The sequence below is a fragment of the Notamacropus eugenii genome, chromosome 1 (assembly GCF_028372415.1).
Source record: "Notamacropus eugenii isolate mMacEug1 chromosome 1, mMacEug1.pri_v2, whole genome shotgun sequence".
Lineage (NCBI taxonomy): Eukaryota > Metazoa > Chordata > Mammalia > Diprotodontia > Macropodidae > Notamacropus > Notamacropus eugenii.
Window position 1 is genome coordinate 439,116,661 of NC_092872.1, and position 23,157 is coordinate 439,139,817.

A 23,157-nucleotide genomic window follows, 5' to 3' on the forward strand; every position below is an offset into this window, starting at 1 on the left:
CCTTTAATAAACTTTGTTTTACTTTGTCTGAAAGAAGACAGTGGAATTCATTTGGTAGGACCTGGCATGTCAGTATTTTGGGGTCCTGAGCACCCCAAACCTAAACATTATGGTTCCCTGACCTCAACAGGATGATCCACTGCAATATGGGAAGAAAACATGAGAATGAAGAGGAGCGACACCACTGTTCCACTGCCTACCTGCCTGCCTCTGCTACTCCTTCTCCAGTATGTCTCTTGGGGATAGGAGGGACAGCCAGCCACATGCACCCCTCCCCAAGCATTCATTCCCTGCCTGGCCTCTATGCCTCTTCCCATTACCTCTAACACACCTAAAACGCACATCACAATAAGTTGTCTTGAGTCAGTCAGTTTATTTATTTTTTGATGGCATGATTAAAGACATTCAAAAATTATTTTTTAAATGTTGATTTTATCCTCATCCTGTATTTTAATTACATTTTATGTTTTATAATTTACATAAAATATTGACATGGTAGTACATATATAAGTCATAAACACATATATGTATATCACTGTCTATATATGTGTGTGTATGTGTGTGTGTGTGTGTGTGTGCACAGGAAGAATGTTAGGCGCAGAAAAGGAAAAAACCAAATAATCAGGTATATGACATAGTAAGGGTGAAGAGGTTGAGGGGGGATCGGGGACCCCAAAATACTGACAGTCCAGGTCGTGCTTGAATGAATTCAACTCAAGCCTTCTTAAAGCCAAAGAAAACAAAGTTTATTAAGGATTCACCTAACTGGGTTGCCTCTTAAGGAGCCTAAGCATTTGTGATGCTTGTATTCACAAGCGGGCCAGATAGAATCCCAGGTAGACAGAGTCTGAGCTAGATTGAATCTGAGCGCCTTCATGGAGGCAAGGTGGGACTCAAATACAGAAAAGAGCACAGGAGGGATGGGGGGGGGGGGGGGGTTGGTAGTCCAGGGTGATGGGAGGAAGGGTTTAGGAAGGGTCTTGAGGAAAAGTCCAAGGAGGGAATCCAAGGAGGGTCAAAGGCTGGAAACACCTGGAGGCTATCAGGAGATATCAGACAATGGAAGGGTTGGGTGTGAAGCAGGTGGGGCAATCCAGAGATCTTGATAGGGGCAGTATGGGGGTGGGGGGGGGGGGGCGGAGATGGGGTTTTGATGGGATCAAGGGTGGGGAGAGCAACAGAGACCTGAAATGATAATGAAAAGCCCATGGGCTTCCTGAGACTGCCAGAACAAATGGAAAGATTAGATCTGAGTAAGAAAGGCCAGATTAAGTGGGAAGATTCAAGGGGAACTCAAGGAGGCTCCCAGAGTCTGAACCCCATCAAGGGAATGAGAGTATCTCAGAAAGTAGTAAATATGGGTAACATTTTCAAACATAATGAGATTCTATATAAATATTACAAGATCCACTGACAACAGATAAGGAGTGCTGATAGAACAGGAGCTGAGACTGTAACTTCATCGGTACAGGGAGCTTCCAAGTGAGGAGATTCCCTCCATCATTGAAGGTCACCACCATCTCTGAGGCAACTTAGGTGGCTGTTTAGAGCAGAGGTATCAAATTTGTGGAATCAGATTAAAAGATAATTGGGAAATGTTTAATGGTGTAAATGAAAGTACAATATGATACAGATAATGTTAATTTGTGATTTTTTAAGTCAATATGTAGCTCATAGAAATCTGTTGCTATTTGAGTTTGACACCATTAACCTAGAGCACTAAGGTCAGCACAGAGGTAGCACTGGAACCCATGTGATCTACACTGACCTTATCCACTATGCCCACTTCCACTGGACAGGACACCAGTTCTTTAAACTCTTACCCTGTAGTGCATTCTTCCCCATGATTCTGAAGGAAAATGTTGTTTGTGGGTGAGGAAGAGAAGACTAAAGGAATAGTGACTTTGAAGGGGCAGTTAGGTGGTACAGTGGATAGAGTGCCAGGTCTGAAGTCAGGGAGACTCCTATTCCTGAGTTCAAATCCACCCTCAGACATACCGGTTGTGTGACCCTGGGCAAGTTACCTTAACCCTTTTTCCTCATCTGTAAAATGAACTGGAAAAAGATGTGAGAAACTACTCCAGTATCTTTGCCTAGAAAACTCCCAATAGACTCACAAAGAGTCCATTCATGACTGAAAAACAACAAGTAGAGATATTTCACAGATGTCCATACTTAATATGTATTCTTGAGGCTATAAAACAAGGCTTCCTAACCAGCAGTCTGTGTTCTTGTTTGTTTGGGTTTTTTAATTTGTTTATTTTAATATTTTGATAACTGGATTTCAATGTATTTGGTTTTCTTTGCATTATTTTGTATTTTATAACATGCCTTTAAAAATATTATTCCAAGAAAAGGGATCCATAGACTTCACTAGACTAACACATAAAAAAAAGTGAGAATGCTTGACTTAGAAGACTTCCTTGATTTAAGGAGCATGGGGTGAGTGAGGATTGGGGTACAGATATCTGTTGCCTACAGAGGCAACCACTGAGCACACAATGTGTCCTATTGTACTCCCCATCAAGCGGCAGTGATTAAAAGATCCTGACCGAAGTAGTGCATCTGAATGATACAATTCTGAGATACAAGTAGTTTCTGTACGGAAAAATAGCACAGGGTTGAGGGGTCACCAGCTGATGCAGATGCAGAGTGTCAGAGTGTGAATGTGAGTGTATCTGTAACATGTTGTGCATGCCCACATGGCTTTTATATAAAGAGGACGTGTTTTTAAGCCTTAAAGCACTATCCTTTTTCTTTTTTTTGGTGGAGGAGGGGTACTATGAGGACATTGGTGGGGAAGGATGTGGGGATGATGGCCAAATACTTGATTTGGAGATTGAAGACCTAGATAGAAGACCCAGTCCTGTCATCTACTACTTGTGTGGACTTAGCTCACTTCCCTTATCATGGCCACTTGTTCCTCATCTGTACAGTGAGGTATTTGACCAATTATACTCTTATGTCCTTTCTAGGTCTGCTTCCTATACAATACACTGGGTAAGTAGAGCCCTGCTCAGATGACTAAAAATGGGTGACATCCAGTATAGGAATCTGCGTAAATACTAAATCAGTACCTGAGGATTTAGTTATAAGATAGTTCTTTAGATTGTTTCAGAAAATTTGTGTTATGGCTATGAGAGATACATATGTTAAAAATACATGCACACACACATATATATGTACATGTATGTATATGTGTGCACACATGTGCATGCACACACACAGCCCTAACTTCAAACAGCACAGAAATGAGGTAATGCCCATTCAGTGAAGGGGCCTCTTTATAAAAATGGAGGGGAGGATGGCCCCTTTAATGTGCAAAAGAAAAAAAGAAATAGATAAATCACACTGAGGGGGGCAGGAGCCTCAGGGTTGTTGTTACAAAGAAAAAGAGTTAGTATTAACATTCACTGTAAGCAAAGAGGGTCCAAAACAGTCACTGAGTGGAGCTTGTTTTGTGCAGTGCATGGGCTTCAGAAACCACTGGGTATAAGGTGGGAGGGAAGGAGGGAGGGAGCGAGGGAGGGAGCGAGGGAGGGAGGGAGGGAGGGAAGGAAGGAAGGAAGGAAGGAAGGAAGGAAGGAAGGAAGGAAGGAAGGAAGGAAGGAAGGAAGGAAGGAAGGAAGGAAGGAGGAAGGAAGGAGGAAGGAAGGAAGGAGGAAGGAAGGAGGAAGGAAGGAAGGAAGGAAGGAAGGAAGGAAGGAAGGAAGGAAGGAAGGAAGGAAGGAAGATAATCAGTAAACCCCAAGTTAGCTGGGTAGCCTCTTGCCATCACAATTTAGTTGGGTCCCCATTCAGGAAGCTCAGTGTTCATCCTTCATTTTCAAAGAGGACCATGACATCAGAGAAATGGTGACATAACTTACACTTGACTTTGTTTTGAGTGAGGAAGGGCTGTGCAAAGTCACCAGCTTCACTTTTTTCTCCTGAGCCATCTCATATAAAACAGAAGAGGCAGGCAGAATCTTGAGAGTCCTAATCAGGCTTGCCTGGAAGATCCCATACTCTAGCTGTCATGTCTGAGGAGTCAGGACTTCTGGAGGGGGAGGAGGGGAACGGTGTCCCTTTTCTTCCTTTTACTCAGAGAGAATTTTCCATGGGTGCCAAACCTTCTGAAGAAGGAGGAAAGCAGTAGAGAGTGGGGTGACAGGGGATGCAATTCATCCTGACTCAGTGATTGATTAATCCTTCTGAGAGCAGCTTTGACACTTCCCCCATTACTGAGCTCCATGAGGGGAGATGGGAAAGATGTCAAATGGAACTCAATCAGAAACCTTCTGGAGGAGCCCACAAGAAAGGGCTAGGGCATTTGTCAGAAGGAACCCAACTCCAAGTGATGAGGTAAAGACTCTGGGAACCTCCTTGAACTCCCCTTGAATCTTCCCACTTAATCTGGTCTTTCATACTCAAATCTGTTACCTTTAACCTAGCCTAGACCTCCATTATCTGTTATCTCAAGATTGCCTCCAGCTGTTTCCCACCCTTTATTAGTTACTAATAGTTACTGTTACTAGTTACCCCAATCTCATCAAGATCCTCCTTTGACCCTCCTTCTGTATATAAACTCCATCTCACCTCCATGAAGGTACTCAGATTCAATCCAGCTCTGCTTCTGTCTAGCTGAGATTCTATCTGGCCCACTTGTCAATACAAGTGTTACAAATGCTTAGGCTCCCTAGTCAGCCCAATATGGCAAATCTTTGATAAACTTAGTTTTACTTTTACTGAAAGAAGACTTGAGTCAAATTCATTTGGCAGGACCCTATGTGTTGGTATTTTAGGGTCCTGAGCACCCCAAACCTCAAAATTCTGGTTCCCTGACCTCAGAATAAGGAGAGCATATGTGTCATACTCCATGGCCTTTTCTCTGGGCAGAGGTAATGGAAGACAAGGATTCCCCCGATTACTCTCATTGTACTCTCAAAGACTTTAGTAACTCGGTCTCTTCCAGAATAGGATGAGATATCAGAGAGAGGATTTTTGCTGTACTTTAAAGATGAGAAAGACTTCCAAGACATCGGGTCAATCATTCAGTCAATACACAAGCATTTACTAGATATGTCCTAAATGACGGACATTGTATTAGATGCTAGGAATGCAGATGCTCTCCATGAGTTTATTTGCTCATAAAACGTGTAATGCATGCTTGCTATGTTCAAGTTATTGTGCTAGGGACTGGGGATTCACTTTTTTTTCAAACTGACACAATCAATAAATATTAATTATGTGCTCCTCCCCTCGTCCCTTCATGTGTCGGGCACATTACTGCAGAGTTATGGAAACTAAAAAAAGACGAAGACAGAGTGCATCATGAAGATTTCGAGAGTAACAAAACACTTTTCGTTGGAAGGGAAGGTGTGGGCAGGAAGAAAGGTGACAAAAATCAGCAAAAGCTTCAGGGTTTAAGTGGTGCTTGAACTAAGCCTTAAAAAAAAAGAATTCTCAAAGGCAGAGAAGAAAAAGAAATACATGTCAGTGATGAATCCTGGCAAAGTAGGATACAGCAACAGTGAGAGGTGGAAGGGGCAGAGAAAACGGATTTGGAGTAACTGGGCTAGGTTTGGTCTTGGATTTGCTACTGAACCTCTTTGGACCTCGACTTCATCATCTATAAAAGAAGGGGATCTCCAAGATCCCTCGTGTCTTTAAAGATATTATGCTATATTCAGGGAACAACTAGTAGTCCAATATGGCTAGAATGAATGACCAGAGCTTGATTATGGAAGACTTTGAACGCCATCCTAAGGATTTTGCAGTTATATCTAACGATACTATGTATATATAAATAAATATGAATGGAGGGAGTATCCACTCCAGTTCTCCTGATTAGTTATTGAGCAAGCATAAACTCTAATATTCTACTATATCTAGTCATCTCTCAGTCAGTCCTTGTTCACATCCAATCCAGTCATTCACCTTCAATCCTACCCCACCCCTCCCCATGGACTTCTTCCATTTCTTTCTCTAGGAACCTTAATCAAAACAATATTACCATTATTTCTGTAAAGGACACATCAATTAACTCTCCTATGATTCCAGTCATTATTATCATCATTTTCCACAAACATTTATTAAGCATTTAATATGTGCCAGGTTCTGGGCTAAGAGCTAAGGATACAGATAGGCAAATGCCACCATCTTTGTAATTTTCCAGACCAAAACATTCTTCTATTTCTACCACCCCAAATAAATGCCCTATCTCCTTATTGAAAGGTAACCCCCTTGAGGGAATCTCACTTTTGTCCTGGTAAGGACAGGATTTAGCACAGTTTTTGACACATATTTAACATGTAATAAATGCTCTTAATTCAGTCACTAGAGATTAGGAATCTATTAAAGCATCTGGTAACTCTCCATTATTAACCTGATTAATTTTGTTAAGTGCTGAGTTTGACAGATTTATTTTTAATTTATTTGAATGAAAAGAAGCCACTGGGCAATGGATTTTTTGTTAGGAACTGTTGACCTAGGTCATTAAATAGCAATGGATTGCTATCAAGGTTTCACATTCAGCTCCTGCTCCAGCAAATAAAAACTGTCTCTTTTACTTCCTCCTCCCATTGACCAAAAAAAAAAAAAAAAAAGGTCTTCCTTTGAGAATCCTAGTAAAGTATGTATTTGGGGTTTATCAATCCTGACCCACTTCTAGATTTTCTTCCCACCTCCCACCCTCCCATATCTCTTCTAAAACTACTTTTTCTACTGATCTTTTCTCAGATGACCTTACATTTCAGTTCTCATCTACTGGTCCCATCAACCCTAACTTTGTATCTGTTATACCTCAGGTAATTGCTTTTAGATGGGTATAATTAAGAAGCCATTAGTGTAAAGTTTCATTTCAGTTTACGCCTTGGTCTCCATTTGAGCAGAGAAATATGAAATTAAGGTATTAGCTCCTTTCAGAGATATGAGTCACGAGCTAATAAGTTTCAAGAGCAGTTTCTCAGCTGTAATGATTGTACTTTTCTCTCTTTTGAAATCTTCTCTCCTCAATTCTCACACTGGGAACATTCTAAAAGAAGGAAAAACAAAACCACGGGGATCAAAAAGAAGTGTGCCCATGATTCCTGCCATAGAAATTGCTGCAGTGCTTAGGACAGGATGAGCATGGGAATGAACTTGAAGCCCAAAGGAAAAAGTTCGATAGGGTGTACAGCTGGAAGGGAACTATATGATCTCATCCCAGACCTTCATTTACAGATGAAGCAACCAAAGCCAAGGGAGATAACATGACTTGTCCAAGGTCACACAAGTTATAAGAGTCACATTCTCCATTTGAACTCAGGTCTTCTCTAGGTAAATAAACTGTTCTCTTTCCTACACAGCTCCTACTCCTGCCTGCTGACATATTTGTCTGAGGTGCAAACTTAGAATATTTGTAATTTCCTTATCCACAAAATTCACATACCTTTTTGTAATCTGTTTATTAGCATCTGTCAATATGTGCATATGTAAATGAGAAAAGGATCCATTCATACAGAAATATTTATAGCAGCTTTTTTTGTGGTGGCAAAGAAGTGGAAATTGAGGGAATGCCCATCGATTGGAGAATGGTTGAACAAGTTGTGGTATATGAATGTAATGGAATACTACTGTTCTATAAGAAATGATGAGCAGGCAGACCAGAAAAACATGGAAAGACTTATATGAACCGATGCTGAGTGAAATGAGCAGAAAGAGGAGAACATGGTACACAGCGACAGCCACATTGTACAATGACTGACTTTGATAGACTTAGCTCTTCTCAGAAATCAAGGATCTAAGACAACTCCAAAAGACTCATAATGGATGATGCTATACACATTCAGAGAAAGAACTTTGGAGTCTGAATGCAGATGGAAGTATACTATTTGCTCTCCTTTTTTTTTTTTTTTTTTTTGCTATTTTGTTTTGTTTCTTCTTTCTCACGGTTCCTTACATTAGTTCTAATTCTTCTTTACATCATGACTAATGTGAAAATATGTTTAATATGAATATATAAGTAGAGCCTATAGCAGATTGCATGCTGTCTTGGGGAGGGGGAAGGAGATGCAGGGGGAGAAAATTTAAAACTCAAAATCTTATGGAAGTGATTGTTGAAAACTAAAAATTAATTAACTATAAAAATGTGCATAAGCAAAACTTGAGCAAAACATTTAAAATCCCAAAGTCTTAGTGTTCTCACTAAGAGTGACATGGCACAGTAGAAAGTATGTTTGATTCTGATTCGGAAGACTTAGGTTCAAATCCCACCTTGGTAATTTACTAGTTGTGTGACCTTAGGTGACCTTGGACCTCAGTTTGATCATTGTAAAATGAGAAGATTGAGCCAGATGGATTCTGAGGAACTTCATAGCTAGAAATGTAAGATTCTATGTCCTATTAAGTAAGGATAATTTTGTATAATCTCTATACTAACTGCTAACATATATATATATATATATATAATATCTATATGTATACATACACCCATACATAATATATACAATTATTTTAAAATTATATATATAAATTTTATATATATAATATATAAAATGTTTTATACTTACAAAGTACGTAATATATATTATAGTAGAAATCTCTTCCATTTACTTGTATATTGCTAGTTAACCTACTTCCCCTCTGAGTTTCAGCTTCCTCATATAAAATTTAAAAAATTGGAAAAGATATTCTCTATGAATTCTTTCAAAATTTAATGATCCTAAGTTTTATTTTTCATTTAATCCTCCCCAGAGGGCCGTAGACTGGAGTCAAGAAGAACTGGCTTCCAATTCTGCCTTAGATGCTTAGCAACTCTGAACCCCTAGGCAAACCTTGGAGTCTTCACCTACAGAAGGAGCAGGTTGGACTCACTGGCATTTAAAGTCCCTTCCACGTCAAAATTTATGATCCCATGATCTATAAAAATAGGGATAATATCAATATTTATCTCACAGAGTTATTGTGAGGATAAAATGAGATTTGTGTAGTGCTTTGCAAATCTTAAAGCCTTGTTTAAAAGTTAGCTACCATTCATTTTTTCAGTCATTTTTAGTCATTCTGGGTGACCCCAATGGGGATTTCCTTGGCAAAGATAGTGGAATGCTTTGTTATTTCCTTCTCCATCTCATCTTACAGGTGAGGAACTTAGGCAGACAGGGTTAGGTGACTTGCCCAGGTTCATACAGCTAGTACGTGTCCCAGACCGAATTTGAACTCAGGAAGATGTCTTCCTGATTCCAGGCCCAACACCTCATCCATTAGAGCACCCAACTGTCCTTTAACTGCCACTGCTATTATCATTTTCCTGATGAGGACACTGAGGTTAAGAGAAAGAAAATGCTGCCTAAGGTCATGCAATTAGCAAGTTACAAAGTCTGGACTCAAATCCATTTAGTCATTAGTCAGTCAATAGACATTTATTTAATAGCCGTAAATTAACAGCCAATTGAGATATTTTACAGCAGTGCTAAGAGGTCACTTCAAGATGGGACAGTCAGGAAAGTCTTCATGGAAAAGGTAAGATTTGAAATGGCCATAGCCCCATAATTTCTGAGCTACTAGAATGATTAAACCAGAAGATTCAGAGATGAAAAGTGACTCTAGAGATCTAATGCCCTGAGATAGCAAAGTTGCTTGTTCAAACCTCAGCCAGGTAATAAGTAAAAGAGTTTGGATTCAAACCTAGGCCTTCTGAAACCCAGTGTTCTTTCTACTTCATTATACAGTATCATTTTGGGATTTGTTATAGGAATGTTGAGCTAGTTTGTGGGCTTGGGAGACATAAGGACAGGAACTGATAAATTGAAAGTTAAGTAGGCAAGCTCTTCAGTAAGCTGGTTTCACATCTCAGAGACCCAAAAGTGCCTTGTTGTATCCTAGCCAGCTTCACACAACTTATTGGACCACAACACTGAAAAGGGGAAAAAGAAGGAAGAAAAAGACCCAAACATGTTTAAAATGTCAAAAAGTTCCTCATCATCAATAATGCAGCATGGTAATGTTCCCATATGAATGGAAAATGCCAGGCAATCAGAGGCCATATGTCTTTAACTTAAATCCACACAACAGGCATACATTTTTAATTAGGAAGCATCACTGAGAGGTGTTTATGACTTTTTTTTGGCATTAAGTATTCTTTCTCTGCACACCTATTTCTTCCATGCTTCTCCCTCAGACTCTGAGTTGTTTGTACCCATGGCCATACCAGAAGAAAAGAAATTAAATAATTATTCTGGGACCATTCCCCCAACTCTCACTGCTACTGGGAGTTGGACTCCCCAGCTAATGAATAGTTAGAAATTCTCAGAGTTTTAGAGGTAAACCTGAAAAGTTCTTCTCCTAACCCTGCATATTTTAAATACTCATCAGTGTGCTCCTCATTTACAATAAGACAATCAGCTTTTAGAAAAGATATTTACTAAAAAGCTATAGCAAAAACAACCGGTACAAAAATCCACCAGCACCCCCCCAAACTTGGACATAATCTTCTGTCAGTAAACACTGGCTTCATTGTTGTAGTGAGTGGTTACAAACTCAGAATACGATGATATTGAGGTCACTTGCAAAGGACACACATGACACCAGGATCTCTCCTGGCTCTGGTAGCCTTTTTCCCTCTTTGTGAGTCTTCATAAAGTTATATTTTGGTGTATGTCTACCATCGCTGTTGGTCTATGGGACATTGCTATTCTCTCTGATGAGCTTTCAATGACAATGGAGCCTTAGACAGGACTTCGGGATCTCTTAAAATTAGATCACCTGGGTACTTCCATCTCAGAATACTTGTTAGTTTAAAGTCAGGAAAGGATAAACACGAAGACAGAGAGGTAACCATATGTTCAGCTCCTATAGCAGGTGTGAGACAGGGCAGCCAACTTTCCCCACACAGCTCTCAGGAAGGCTGCTTAAAGTATTCCTGACCCCTCACAACCAAAATGGAAAAAGATGAATGAAGAGGTAGTTCACTCTTTTGTATACTCACTCAGTTTGGGCTCAGCAACCCCTGAGTCAAGAGTTCTTTCAACTCTACATCCAATTAGAAGGTTTTCATTCATCACGCAGTATATACTTCTTAGTCATAACAGTCTGAAACAGGATTCTACACACTCCCTCTCTCCCCTACTCCAAAGTTCCCATGTGGTAACTTGGACTGGAATCATGTAATAGAATATCTGTATGTGCTCCAAGGACTGGAATCATAGGCCAGTCCATCCATCCTACATTTGTTACACTTTTGTAGTGAGTTATGGCCCACATGACAGAGATATACTCCTTCCTTGCCTCCTTCTGATAGAGTTATTCTCTTCTTTTATAATACTGTTCAAACACTTATCTACTACATGAAACTTTTTCTGATCTCCCCAAATTCTTTTCTAACTACTTTGTGTTTAACTATTTTATATTTATTTGCATTTATTAACTTTATATTATAAATATACATACATATGCATATATTATGGATATACATACACATGTGTGTGTATGCCTCTTTCCCTTTTAGAATGTAAATTCCTTACAAATATGCATTGTTTCCTTTTTGGACTTGCATTGCTATCACCTAGCACAGGACTAGGTACAACATGGTTGTTGTTGTGTTCGTTCTTCATTTTTGAAGAAGACCATGGCATCAGAGAAATGATGACATAACTTGCAGTTATTTTGAGTGAGGGAGGACTGTGCAAGGTCACCAGCCTCACTTTCTCCTCTGAGCCATCTGGATCAAGTGACCAGATATTCATCAGGATGACTGGATACAGCCCAGGAATGAGAGACCTTGGGCTTTCTAGGCTAAGACTCTTTCAGGTACACATTTAGAGGGAGGTAACAGCCATTCAGGGTTCTTTATGAAGTAGTCAGAAAATGGCCCCTTTAATGAGTAAAAGAAAAAAAATAATTAAATCAAGCTGGAAGGGAAAGAGAAGCAGTTACTATTGATAATCACTGTAAGCTAGGAGGGTCCAGAAAACAGTCATTAGATGGAACTTGGGCCTATTGCTGTCCAGTCTATGAGCTTCAGAGAGCACTGGGTTTAAGGTTTGGGGAAAGACAAGAAAGAAAGAAAGAGAGAAAGAAAGAAAGAAAGAAAGAAAGAAAGAAAGAAAGAAAGAAAGAAAGAAAGAAAGAAAGAAAGAAAGAAGGAAAGAAAGAAGGAAAGAAAGAAAGAAAGAAAGAAAGAAGGAAAGAAAGAAGGAAAGAAAGAAAGAAAGAAAGAAAGAAAGAAAGAAAGAAAGAAAGAAAGAAAGAAGGAAAGAAAGAAAGAAAGAAAGAAAGAAAGAAAGAAGGAAAGAAAGAAAGAAAGAAAGAAAGAAAAAGAAAGAAAGAAAGAAGAAGAAAGAAAGAAAGAAAGAAAGAAAGAAAGAAAGAAAGAAAGAAAGAAAGGAAGAAACAGAAAGAAACAGAGAAAGAAAGAGAGAAAGAGAGAAAGAAAGAAAGAAAGAATGAATGAAAAAAAGAAAGAAAGAAAGAAAAGAAGGAAGGAAGAAAGAAAGGAAGGAAGGAAGAAAAGAAAGAAAAAAGAAGGAAGGAAAGAAAAGAAGGAAAGAAGGAGGGGAAGAAGGGAAGAAAGGAAGGAGAGAAAGAGAGAAAGAAAGAATGAAAGAAGGAAAGAAACCCAGTGAACCCCAAGTTAACTGGGTAACTTCTGGCCATCCAAATTTATCTTCCTTTGGAGAGGAGAAGGAAGGGGAGAGGGAGACAGAAGGGAGAGGATGAGCTGATTTACCCAGCTAGCTGGGTCCTCATTCAGGTAGCTTGGTCTACTCACAGGTTGTGTTCATCCTAGGTACATAGTAGGCCTTTAGTAAATGTTTGTACATTACTGATCAAAGATCCAAGAATAGGGACCAAGAGGCAAGATAGACTTTTCCCATAATGTTTCCCTTCAATGTCCTTTTATGGTCAAAAAGGAAAGGAAGATTTTAGCTAAAACCATTCTTGGTGAAAAGAGCAAGGTAGAAAAGTTGGAGAAGTAAAATGGAAGGGGAAATGTCAGAGTTTTTAGTAGAATGATTATCTTGGGCACAGTATTAGAAATACTCAACTTAGAGACTCCTATCATGTTAAAATTGGGAGGTGCATTAGAACATGAATTTTATAGTTAAGAAAGACTCCAGAACATAGAATATAAAATGACTCTATCTAGATGTCAAAGGTAGAAGGAGTCTTAGAATTTAGAATTTTAAGGCTAGAACGAATGCAAGAGATAGAGTATTAGGTCATGGAATGTTAGAGCAGGAAAAGAACCTTAGCATGTAGAATATTAGAACTAGAAGCAACCCTAAAGTAGGTCTGCACAACCTGTGGCCATGAGCTGCTTCCAGCATATGGGCATGCCAAAGGATTTCAGGTGGCCCACAAAAAATGTAGAGGACATTTTCCTCTATATTTTTTATGGGTCTCCTGAAATCCTTTAGTTGGTCTCAGGTTGTGCAGGCCTTCCTTAAAGTTTGCTATTTAAATATATTAGAAAACTTAGAGTATTAACCATAGAACATTGCTTGAACTAGAAGGGACATCAGACATCATCTAAAGTCCTTCATTTTGCTGATGTGGTAGCCGAAGACTAGAGAGAGAAATAACTTGAGATTTAAATCTACAAGTCTATCAATCAATCAACAAGCATTTATTAAGCAATTGTTTTGTGTAAGACACTCTGATAGGCACGGTGGATGCCATTACAAAAGTTAGCTAGTCTCTGCCTTCTAGGAGGTTATATTAATTAATCAGTTCCAATAAAGCAATATATGTGTGGTGTATTGATGACCAAGACAAGGAGCTTTGGTCTAGGAAGTCTTAGGGATTAAGTGGAGGAATAAGGCAATAGGTCATCTATCATACCATTTCCTATAGTGTTCATGTAATTATTGTTCCCAGGGCAAAAACAAAAGGGTGTGTGTGTGTGTGTGTGTGTGTGTGTGTGTGTGTGTGTGTGTGTGTGTGTGTGTGTGTGTGTGTATGTGCATTTGTGGTGGAGGTGGCACATATAAAAAATGCTCATGCTGGATACCTCTTGGATTTCTGCTAGGTCCTAATTCATGGATAGCGTGCAGGTGAAATTCTAGGGCTGATGAGAGTCAATTGGTTGAGGACAGTTCTCACTCATTCACCTACCAATCAGGACAATTCAGTTCTATGCAAAAGTGGGCAGCTTAACTCTCATTGTTGAAGGAGAGGTATGTGGAAATGGTACGGAAGTCATGATCTGGAGGGTCATAGGATCATGGGATCTTAAATCTAGTGCTAGAAAGGACCTCAGAGAGTGTCTAGTCTAAGCTGCCTATTTTATAGAAAAGGAAGCGTAGGACCAGAGAAATTCAGTGACTTTTCCAAGGTCATGGTGAGTAAGCATCAGACACAGGATTTGGAGTCAGGTCTACTGATTTCAGAACCAGTGGTTTTTCTACCCTACCAAAAATAGATCACTTTTCCTGGTGGGGAGAAGGTGCTGACATTGTTCAAAGGTCGCATTGGGACAGCCTTTGTGTCCTGTTAGATGGATGGATAGGATTGAAACATTTAAGAGAAAGAGAATTATCACATCACATGTTAAGGCATCAGACAACCACTAATGTTCCTGTGTACTCATATTAATTAGATTCTTTCCTCCTTCCCCTTCCTCCATAGCTGTTTCACAGAAAGGGATAATACTTTATATTTTTTTCTTATAATAACAGACTTTTACAAAACCATGAAGTATATCATTGTTTATTTAACCTTGTAGAATATACAAGTTCTTAAAAGAATACTCCACAAAACAAATAGAATAATTACAGATAAGTATCTTCCATGTGTATTAGGACAGATTGAAAAGGTTGTGACTCAAATAAGGAAAGACAAAAAACAAACAAACAAACAAACAAAATGAAAGGTGATGAAAGAATAAGATTTGGAATGTGTTCTACCTCTTTAAGTTGACATGAAAAGGGACCAGTACTAAAAGGCAATGCTGGTGTTACGTGGACCAGTGGAGTTTTGGGACCTCTACATCTATTTAGGTAGAATTAAGTAAGCAGTTGAGGAGAAATTCAAGGTAGACAAAGAATCTGAGTAATTCAGGCCCCAAATTAATTTTTTTCCAATAATACCTTTTTGCTTTTACCTGTATTCTCAAGAAAATTGACTTTACTTTCTATATAACTGTCAGCGTATACATGGCCTTGGAGCCCAGAAGGAAAAGGAGAATACTAAAGATAGAGAAGAAAAAAAGGAAAATAACATAATGACATTCAAATTCATCAAGTCTGAGAGGATCATGGAATCATAGATTGAGAGCAGATGGACCTCAGCACTACCTCCTCATTTTAAAGATGAGAAAAATCAAGCCCAGAGAAGAGACGTGATTTGCTCAAGTTCACATTGGTTCAGATGAGTAATTAATCAACCAATATTAACTAAGTGCCTAGCATGTATCAGGCACTGTGCTAGGTGCCAGACATATAAAAACTAAAGTGAAATAGTCCCTGCTCTCAGAAAGCTTGCATTATAGACAGTATGTATTTATAAAGATTTATTAAGATAACTCCCTTGGACACCACACTTTAGGGCATGCTCAGCTGACATTCCAGGAAAACGCTTGGAAGCTCAGGTAGAAATGAATCTTTGCTCCACCCACGTAAGGTTAAACAGATTGCTTCCTGTCAGACATGATGCAGAGTTACATTCAATGTCCTAACATAAATCTTTTAATTGGCTGATGAGCCAGTATTCCACAGACATACTAAAGTTTCAGTTCCTGTCCATAAGACCTTTCTTCCACTGAGGTTTTCATTTAAAGAGAACTAATACTAAGCCTCCAGTGGGGAGAGGGAGACTTCCCTAAAATTTCTCTAAGTCTCCATGTCCATAAGCATGTCTCCTCTTTTTGTTGTGTATTTATTTTTTCCTGATCTCATGTGAATTATTGTTTCAAAAGAAGAATGTCCTATGAACCTGAAATGATTCAAAACTCTCAGAAATTCCACTGGCAGCTAGAAGAATGCAATGACAGCCAAGTCATCTAAAGAGCCAACATAGCAGAGCAATGTCCTACTTGACCCATACCAGTGGTAGATGGACCCATGAGCAAAGTTACTATACATTGCCAGGAGCCAGCACTATAGAGCAAGGGAACAACTTGCTTATCCCCGGGGTCATTTACCATGAGTAAAATTTGGCAAACACTTGGTAAAGGGAGAAAAGGAGACCCAAGGTCAGGTGTTGCATCTTGAGTCAATCACCCATCCTTCAGGAGTTGGATAGTATATTTCATCATTTATCCTCTGGAATTACAGATGGTTATTGCATTGATCAGAGTTCTCAAATTTTTCAAACTCATTTACATTTACAATGCTATTATTATTGCATAAATAGTTCCCTTGATTCTACTTATTTTGTTATATATTAGAGCATACATGTCTTCTCAAGTTTTTCTGAAACCATCACATTCATCTTTTCTTTGGGGTAATAATATTCCATTATATTCATATATCATTATTTGTTCAGCCGTTCCCCAGTTGATGACTACCTTCTTGTTTGTCAGTCTTGTGCTATAGCTGAAAGAATGCCTATAAATATTTATGTATATGTAAGTATTTTTCCTTTTTCTTTGATATCTTTGAGGCATAGGGCTGGGTCAACAGGTACATACAATTTAGTGGCTTTGGGGGCATAGTTCCAAATTGACTTATGATTATTTTCATGATGCTATAATATGTAATGACCAAATGTCCCATGAAACTAATTTTTTTAGCTTTGGGGCATATAATAAAACCCACTCCATCAATTTCTTTCTTTACTTCTCCAGGTAGTACCCAGGTGCAATTTTTCATTTAGCTTCAGCTTCCTTCTCTTCTAGTGTTGTTCATAACAAGAATGTCATGATTGGAATGATTTAGCTCCTCCAGCAATACTTCTATTCATTGGTCATTAGTCAAGGATCTCATATGTAGAGTATTAAGAGTCAAACTTGCTTCGTTGCTGGTCTAAAATTTGAGTGATTCTTAGAATCCTCTGCCTCATTTTGGGGCACTCTGCCACCATCATAACAGAAACAAAAGGGTGATGAATAGACCTGATGATCAATTCTTATTTTTTCCCTATTTCATAGTTTTTCATGGTCAAAAAAGATTTATCAATAGGTGGTCAGCCCACTGATGAAATGCTTCTTTCTGGATGATTAGCAAGAGAGGTCCTCAGAATATAGACTTGATCTGATCCTAAGGCCATATTTGAAGCCTTTTCACTTTTTTCAAAGCTTTATTAGTTCTTTAATAACTAACTGTTTTTTTCTTTTACCTCCCCCATCTAATGAAAAAAAAAGAAAAAATATCTGAAACTCCCAGATTACATAAACACTTTGAAATATTACTGTACTAGTCACATCTAAAAATGAATTTCTTATTCTTCATATTTGTTCATTATAAATTAGGTCATCTTTTTTCAACATTCTGGAATCATCTTTAATCATTTAATTGCTCAGAGTTCTTCAGTCTTTCAAAATTGTTCATTTTTATGACATTGATGTTGTATTATAAATTGGGCTTCTGATTCTATTTACTTCACTATGAATCAGTTTATATAATTCTTTTCCTATCCCTTTGAAATAGCCTTTACACAATTGATGTTCACCTCTTTGCTTTCCAGGTCTTTGCCACTATAAAAAGAGCAGCTACAAATAGGTTTGTATATATATGGTCTTAGCTTGTTCTTTGATCTCTTTGGGGATGTATGACCTAAACAGTGCTATATCTGGACCAAAGGACATGCATGATACACTATTTAAAAGATTTTTGTAACTTAGAAAAATCTCTCAGAATTTGTGATCAACGCGCATAACTTTTGAGAATCCAGGATTACCTCCTTGCCATTATGAGGAAATTTTGCACTTTTCTAGAAGACTATGTACTTAACACCTAGAAAGCACTTAATAAATGCTTGTTGTTTGATTTGTTGATCAATGCTGCAGGTGAAAGAGAGCCACTGGAATTTACTGAGGAGATTTGTGATGTGGACAGACATAGGATTTAAGAAAAATAACTTTGATTGCTGTAGGAGGTTGTTGTTGGAGTGAAGAAAGACTTGAGTCAGGTAAACCAATAAATTAAGATAGGAAACGATAGAAATCTAAACTAGGATGACAACTGAACTAAGATGAACTAGGGTGAAGGAAGGGGATATATGCAAGAGATGTTAAGAATGATAAAATCTGACAACCAGTTTGAAATGTGAGGTGAGAGAGAGTGAAGAATCAAGGATGACACTGAAGTTGTGCATATGCATGCCTAAAAAGATGGTGGTCATTTGGGCAGAAATAGGGAAGTTCATAGGAACTGTGAGTTCTGAGGGGAATGTTGTCTTTTGAATATACTGAGTTTGAGATGCCAATAGGATATCCAGCACAAAATATCCAAAAGGCACTTGAGGATGCTTATGAGAAGGGAGCTCAAGAGTAAAACTATAAATCTGATATATAGACCTTGGAGTCTTATGCATGGAGATTATAATTAAACTGATAAGAGCAGATAGGTTAATTGAATGAAGAGAATAAAAAAAGAAAAGTAACTGTGAGTCAAGTTTTGAACTACTTGAAAGAGGAGGGATAATGACCTGGATACTACTGAGTTGCAGTCATCAAAACTTAGAAAATATGATAGAAAGGTAAGGTGAATTCTAAGGAATAGAAGCTGCTGAGTGGTGACAATGGAAAGAAGATCTAGCTAGAAGTACAGACCAGGAAGAAGGAACATTGTTAATCTTCTTCCTCCTTGCAAAGTGTGTCAAGACATGAACGAATGTTTTCCAACTACTTGGAAATATGGCCTGCATTCCAATTTCTTCTTTCTTTTAAAAATTAAATTATTTGTTTTCAGTTTTCTATAATCACTTTCATAAATCTTAGATTTTCTATCCCTCTTTCCTCTCTTCTTCTCCCCTCTCTCCTCCAGACAGAGTATAATCTTATATGGGTTCTACACATACATACTTACTAAATACATTTTCACCTTAATCATGTTGCGTGGAAGAATTAAAATGAATGGGAGAAATCATCAGAACAAAACAAAACGTAACATAAGAGAAAATGGTCTGCTTCATTCTGCGATCCAATTTCATAGTTCTTTCTCTGGATACGGAAGGCATTTTGCCTCAAAAGTCCTTTGGGAAGTTTTTAGGTCCTTGCATTGCTGTAAAGAGATGTCTACCAGAAAAAATTCCTTGCACACTGCAGTTGTTGCTGTGTACAAGTTCTCCTGGTTCTGCTCCTTTCACTCAGCATCAGTTCATATAAGTCCTTCCAGGCCTCTCTGAAGTCTTCCTGTTCATCATGTCTTATAGCACAATACTATTCCATTACATTCATATACCACAACTTGTTTAGCCATTCCCCAACTGATAGGCATCCCCTCGATTTCCAGTTCTTGGCCACCACAAAGAGAGCAGCTATAAATATTTTTGTACATGTGGGACCCTTTCCCATTTTTGTGATCTCTTTGGGATACAGTCCTATTCCAGTTTCTTCTTGGGAAAGCCAATTTCCATAAATACAAGAAGCTGGAAGAAGAGGAAGACAAAAGGAAGATACTTTATGTTAGGATGGAGGTTTTAGAGACAACAGCAAAAGAGAAGGGCAAAGGAATATAAAGACTTGGGAAGAGGACGGAGCATTCAAGTGGGTGATGATGAGGGATTGGGGAGTGGTAGCAGAGGAAGGGAAATTTTGCTTTAGTGCTCAGAAACTACAAATAATAGGGATATAGAAAAGAGGAAAAGAAAATTTGCTAGGCATAAAACCATAGCTTGATTTAACCTTCTTTTCAGCAGCTCAACAGAATGGGCCCCAGATGCTGAAATTCCTAGTTACAGTTCTGCCTTCCAGTTCTAACACTTTATGTCTAAATGCTGTCCCAGATCTAAAATTCTAAGATCCCTTCCAATTCTAACCCATGATTTCAGTGACATACTAAAAACCAGCTTTCTTACAAAGCTTCTCTCCTTTGGTCTGACTTTCCTTCTCAACTCTTATCCTTCCCAGCTTCACCTTCCCCCAAGGTATGTGCTCAGGTTTCTCATATTAGATCCTGTGACTTATATTCATTTTGCTTATTGGGTCTTACCTCTGATATCTTTGCCAAAGCGTAATATGCAGGGAGGGCAATGTCTTCTTGGCTAGGTTAATATGGTGTCTACAAAGGAAGGTGAGGAAGAGAGAGATCTAGAGAAAGGAAAGGAGAAAGTACATTAATACAAGAACTAATTCAGCTGCTGTTTTAGGTTGTGAACCTGCTAAATTGCTGTTGGGTTATGTAAGAGAAGTCGTTGTGTTTGTGTTCAAAGGGCAGCCTTGTACGAAATGCCTAGGACGTTGCATGAATTCTAAGTGGCCAGGGCTGTGCAAGGGATGGAGGAAATGGGCCCTGTTCCAGATTGATTAGTTCCGCTGCCTTCTCATTATTGTTCTGTGTGAAGTTTGGCATGCGAGCAAGGTCACTCCATGCATGGGCCTGTGTCTGTGTAGCCAATTCTGCTACAAACTTTCTCTCCTTCCACCACTCACACCCCCACTGCCCCCAACCATGGCATGCTACCCGCACTCGAGAAAATTAAAAAACAGCCCATAAATTTTACATGAGTTCCCGAGACCAGAGAGAAATTAATTTGATGTTGTCTTTTGATAAAGATATAGCCCTTTTTGAAGGTTGCCATTCCATTCAGCGATAGGAAACCCTCTTCAAATCATTCCTCAGATTCTACAGCAAGAGCAAGAAGGAGGAAATGAAAATAGACTATGAAGGGAAACGTGTCCTGATCATTTCTTTTTTTCTCAAAGTGTTCCAAGCAGAGGGATGAGAAGAGCTCTGGGCTAGATGACATGGGACTTTATCTTCCTTTCCCCAATTTCTTATTGTCATTGACACTTGTGGGCAAGATGAAATCCAGCTTTGAGGTTCAGTAAATGGTATGGAAACCCTCTCTACTCGTGATTAATTGATAGCAGGATTTGGAAAAGGATTGAGATTCAGAGTCAAGAGACCTGGCTTAGCCTCTCTGCTGTGGCACTTAGTAGACACTTGATTTTTGTTAATAATAGCAAGTCACAGTTTTACAAGGTTTTAAGATTCCCAAAGTATTTTCTGCAAAGCTTCGTGAGAGAGGTAGTGCAAATATTATTATATCCATTTTATAGATAAAGAAAATGAGGCATAGCAAGGCTAAATAATTTAACAAAGTGCCATTCATTGAGTGAGTTTTGGAATTGGGATCTAAAATCAGGAATTACATTGTGCTACTGAGCAAGCCACTTCGGTTTTCAAGTCCTCAGTTTCTTCCTCTGCAAAACAATATTTACCCTGTTTAACTCTCAGGTTTGTGAGGTTCAAATGTATGTCATTTTTTAAGAGCACAAATTACTAAATACATTTTTGCTGTCAAAATATTTGTAAGGACTACATCATAGCATATTGGAAAGAGTGCTGAGCTTCTACTCAAAAGACTGGATCTTTTATTAATAGCCTTGTGGCCACATGCAAGCCAATTAATCCCAATGAGACTCAGTTATCTCATCTGTAAAATGGGGCTGATTACATACTACCTACCTTGCAAGATTTGGTTTTTGTTTTGTTTTTATGAGGAAAGGATTTGTAAACTTTAATGCACTATGAAAACAACAGTCCCCATAAGAAGGGAAGGGTAGCACTGGAACATCTGCCAATAGATGATAAATTTGGTGCCTAGAGATTTGTGAAACCATCTATTAATGCACAGAGAATATGCAATCTGTGTTGAAAGGAGTACCCATATTGAAGAAATCACAGATCCTTGAAGCATTGAAAAAATAATGTTTGTAGCATTGCAATGGGTGACCACAAGGTTAATATTAGTTTCCTGCATAAAATGAAAATGTTTCTCAGTGTGCACATGGTTCTCAGCAGCCTTTGTAAGATAAGTTTAGGCTGAGTGACCTAGAAAAAGGGTCAGTCAGTTCCAGAGCCTATTTGGTGCATTGTAAAGAATGTTGGATTTGAAGTCAGGGTACTCTGCTTTAAATCCCAAACATAGCACCTCCATGACCTTGGACAAACCATTTACCATCCTTGAACATAATTTTCCTCATCTATAAAATGAGATTGTTGAACCAGATGACCTCTAAGACTCCTTTCAGCTCAAAATACATGATCCTAGAATCTACTTGGGAGAACTGATAAAAAAAATGATAGCTGTACCTCTAAAGAATTTTAAATGGGTTTGGCTAACTATTATGCATGGAGAGGGGAAGTCAAAGAAGAAAAAATTAAATGGACGATTGAATGCTGAAGCAAGATGGAACTTCAGAATCTAGAATACTAGAAGATAGACTGTCAGAACCAAAAATGATTTTCAAGGTTATCCAGTTCAGCTTTCTTGTTTTTTAATTTTTTTTTTTAATAAGGAAATGGTAGCTCAGGAAGGGGAAACTAATTCCCAGATAACAGATGTGTAATGACTCACTTAAAAGAAAATCATGGATGCTTGAATCTCTCTGTCTTTGTATTTGTTTGCTGTTGTTTAGTTGTTTTCAGTCATGTGTGACTCTGTGACCTCATTTGGAGTTTTTCTAGACAGAAATGCTGGAATGATTTGCCATTTTCTTTGCCACATCATTTTACAAAAGAGGACACTCTGCTCCAGGCCTTAGCGTATAGTGTAGACTCTTTGGGCTGTAGCCACCACCTCTGCCTCAGCCACAATCACCCATTTCTCCTGCTCCAGCCTGAGCTTCCCTGGGCCACATCCAACACTGAGCACAGCTTCATTGCCATAAAGCCCAACAGCGTCCATGAGGTCTGCTTGGGGACATCATCAAATGTTTTGAGCAGAAGGGATTCTGCCTTGTGGGCATGAATTTCCTTAGGTCCTCAAAGGAACATTTCAAATAGCACTGTGTTGACCTGAAGGACAGGTCATTTTTCCCTATGCTTGTGAAATATATGAACTGGGAGCCTGTTGTAGCCATGGTTTGGGAGGATTTGAATGTGGTGAAGATAGGCAGAGTGATACTGAGGGAGACCAACCCAGTTGATTCCAAGCCAGGCACCATTCATGGGGACTTTTGCATTCAAATTGGCAGGAGCATCATTTACAGCAGTGATAATAAAAAATATTGAGAAAGAGATGAGCTTGTAGTTTTAGCCTGAAGAGCTGGTCAACTGTAAGTCTTATGCTCATGACTGGGTCTATGAATAA

At 38.7% G+C, this 23,157-nt stretch overlaps 1 pseudogene; it reads left to right on the forward strand.

Moving 5' to 3' along the window:
• The first annotated feature begins 131 nt into the window (after window positions 1–131).
• On the forward strand, window positions 132–23,157 carry LOC140518175 (nucleoside diphosphate kinase B pseudogene; annotated as a pseudogene).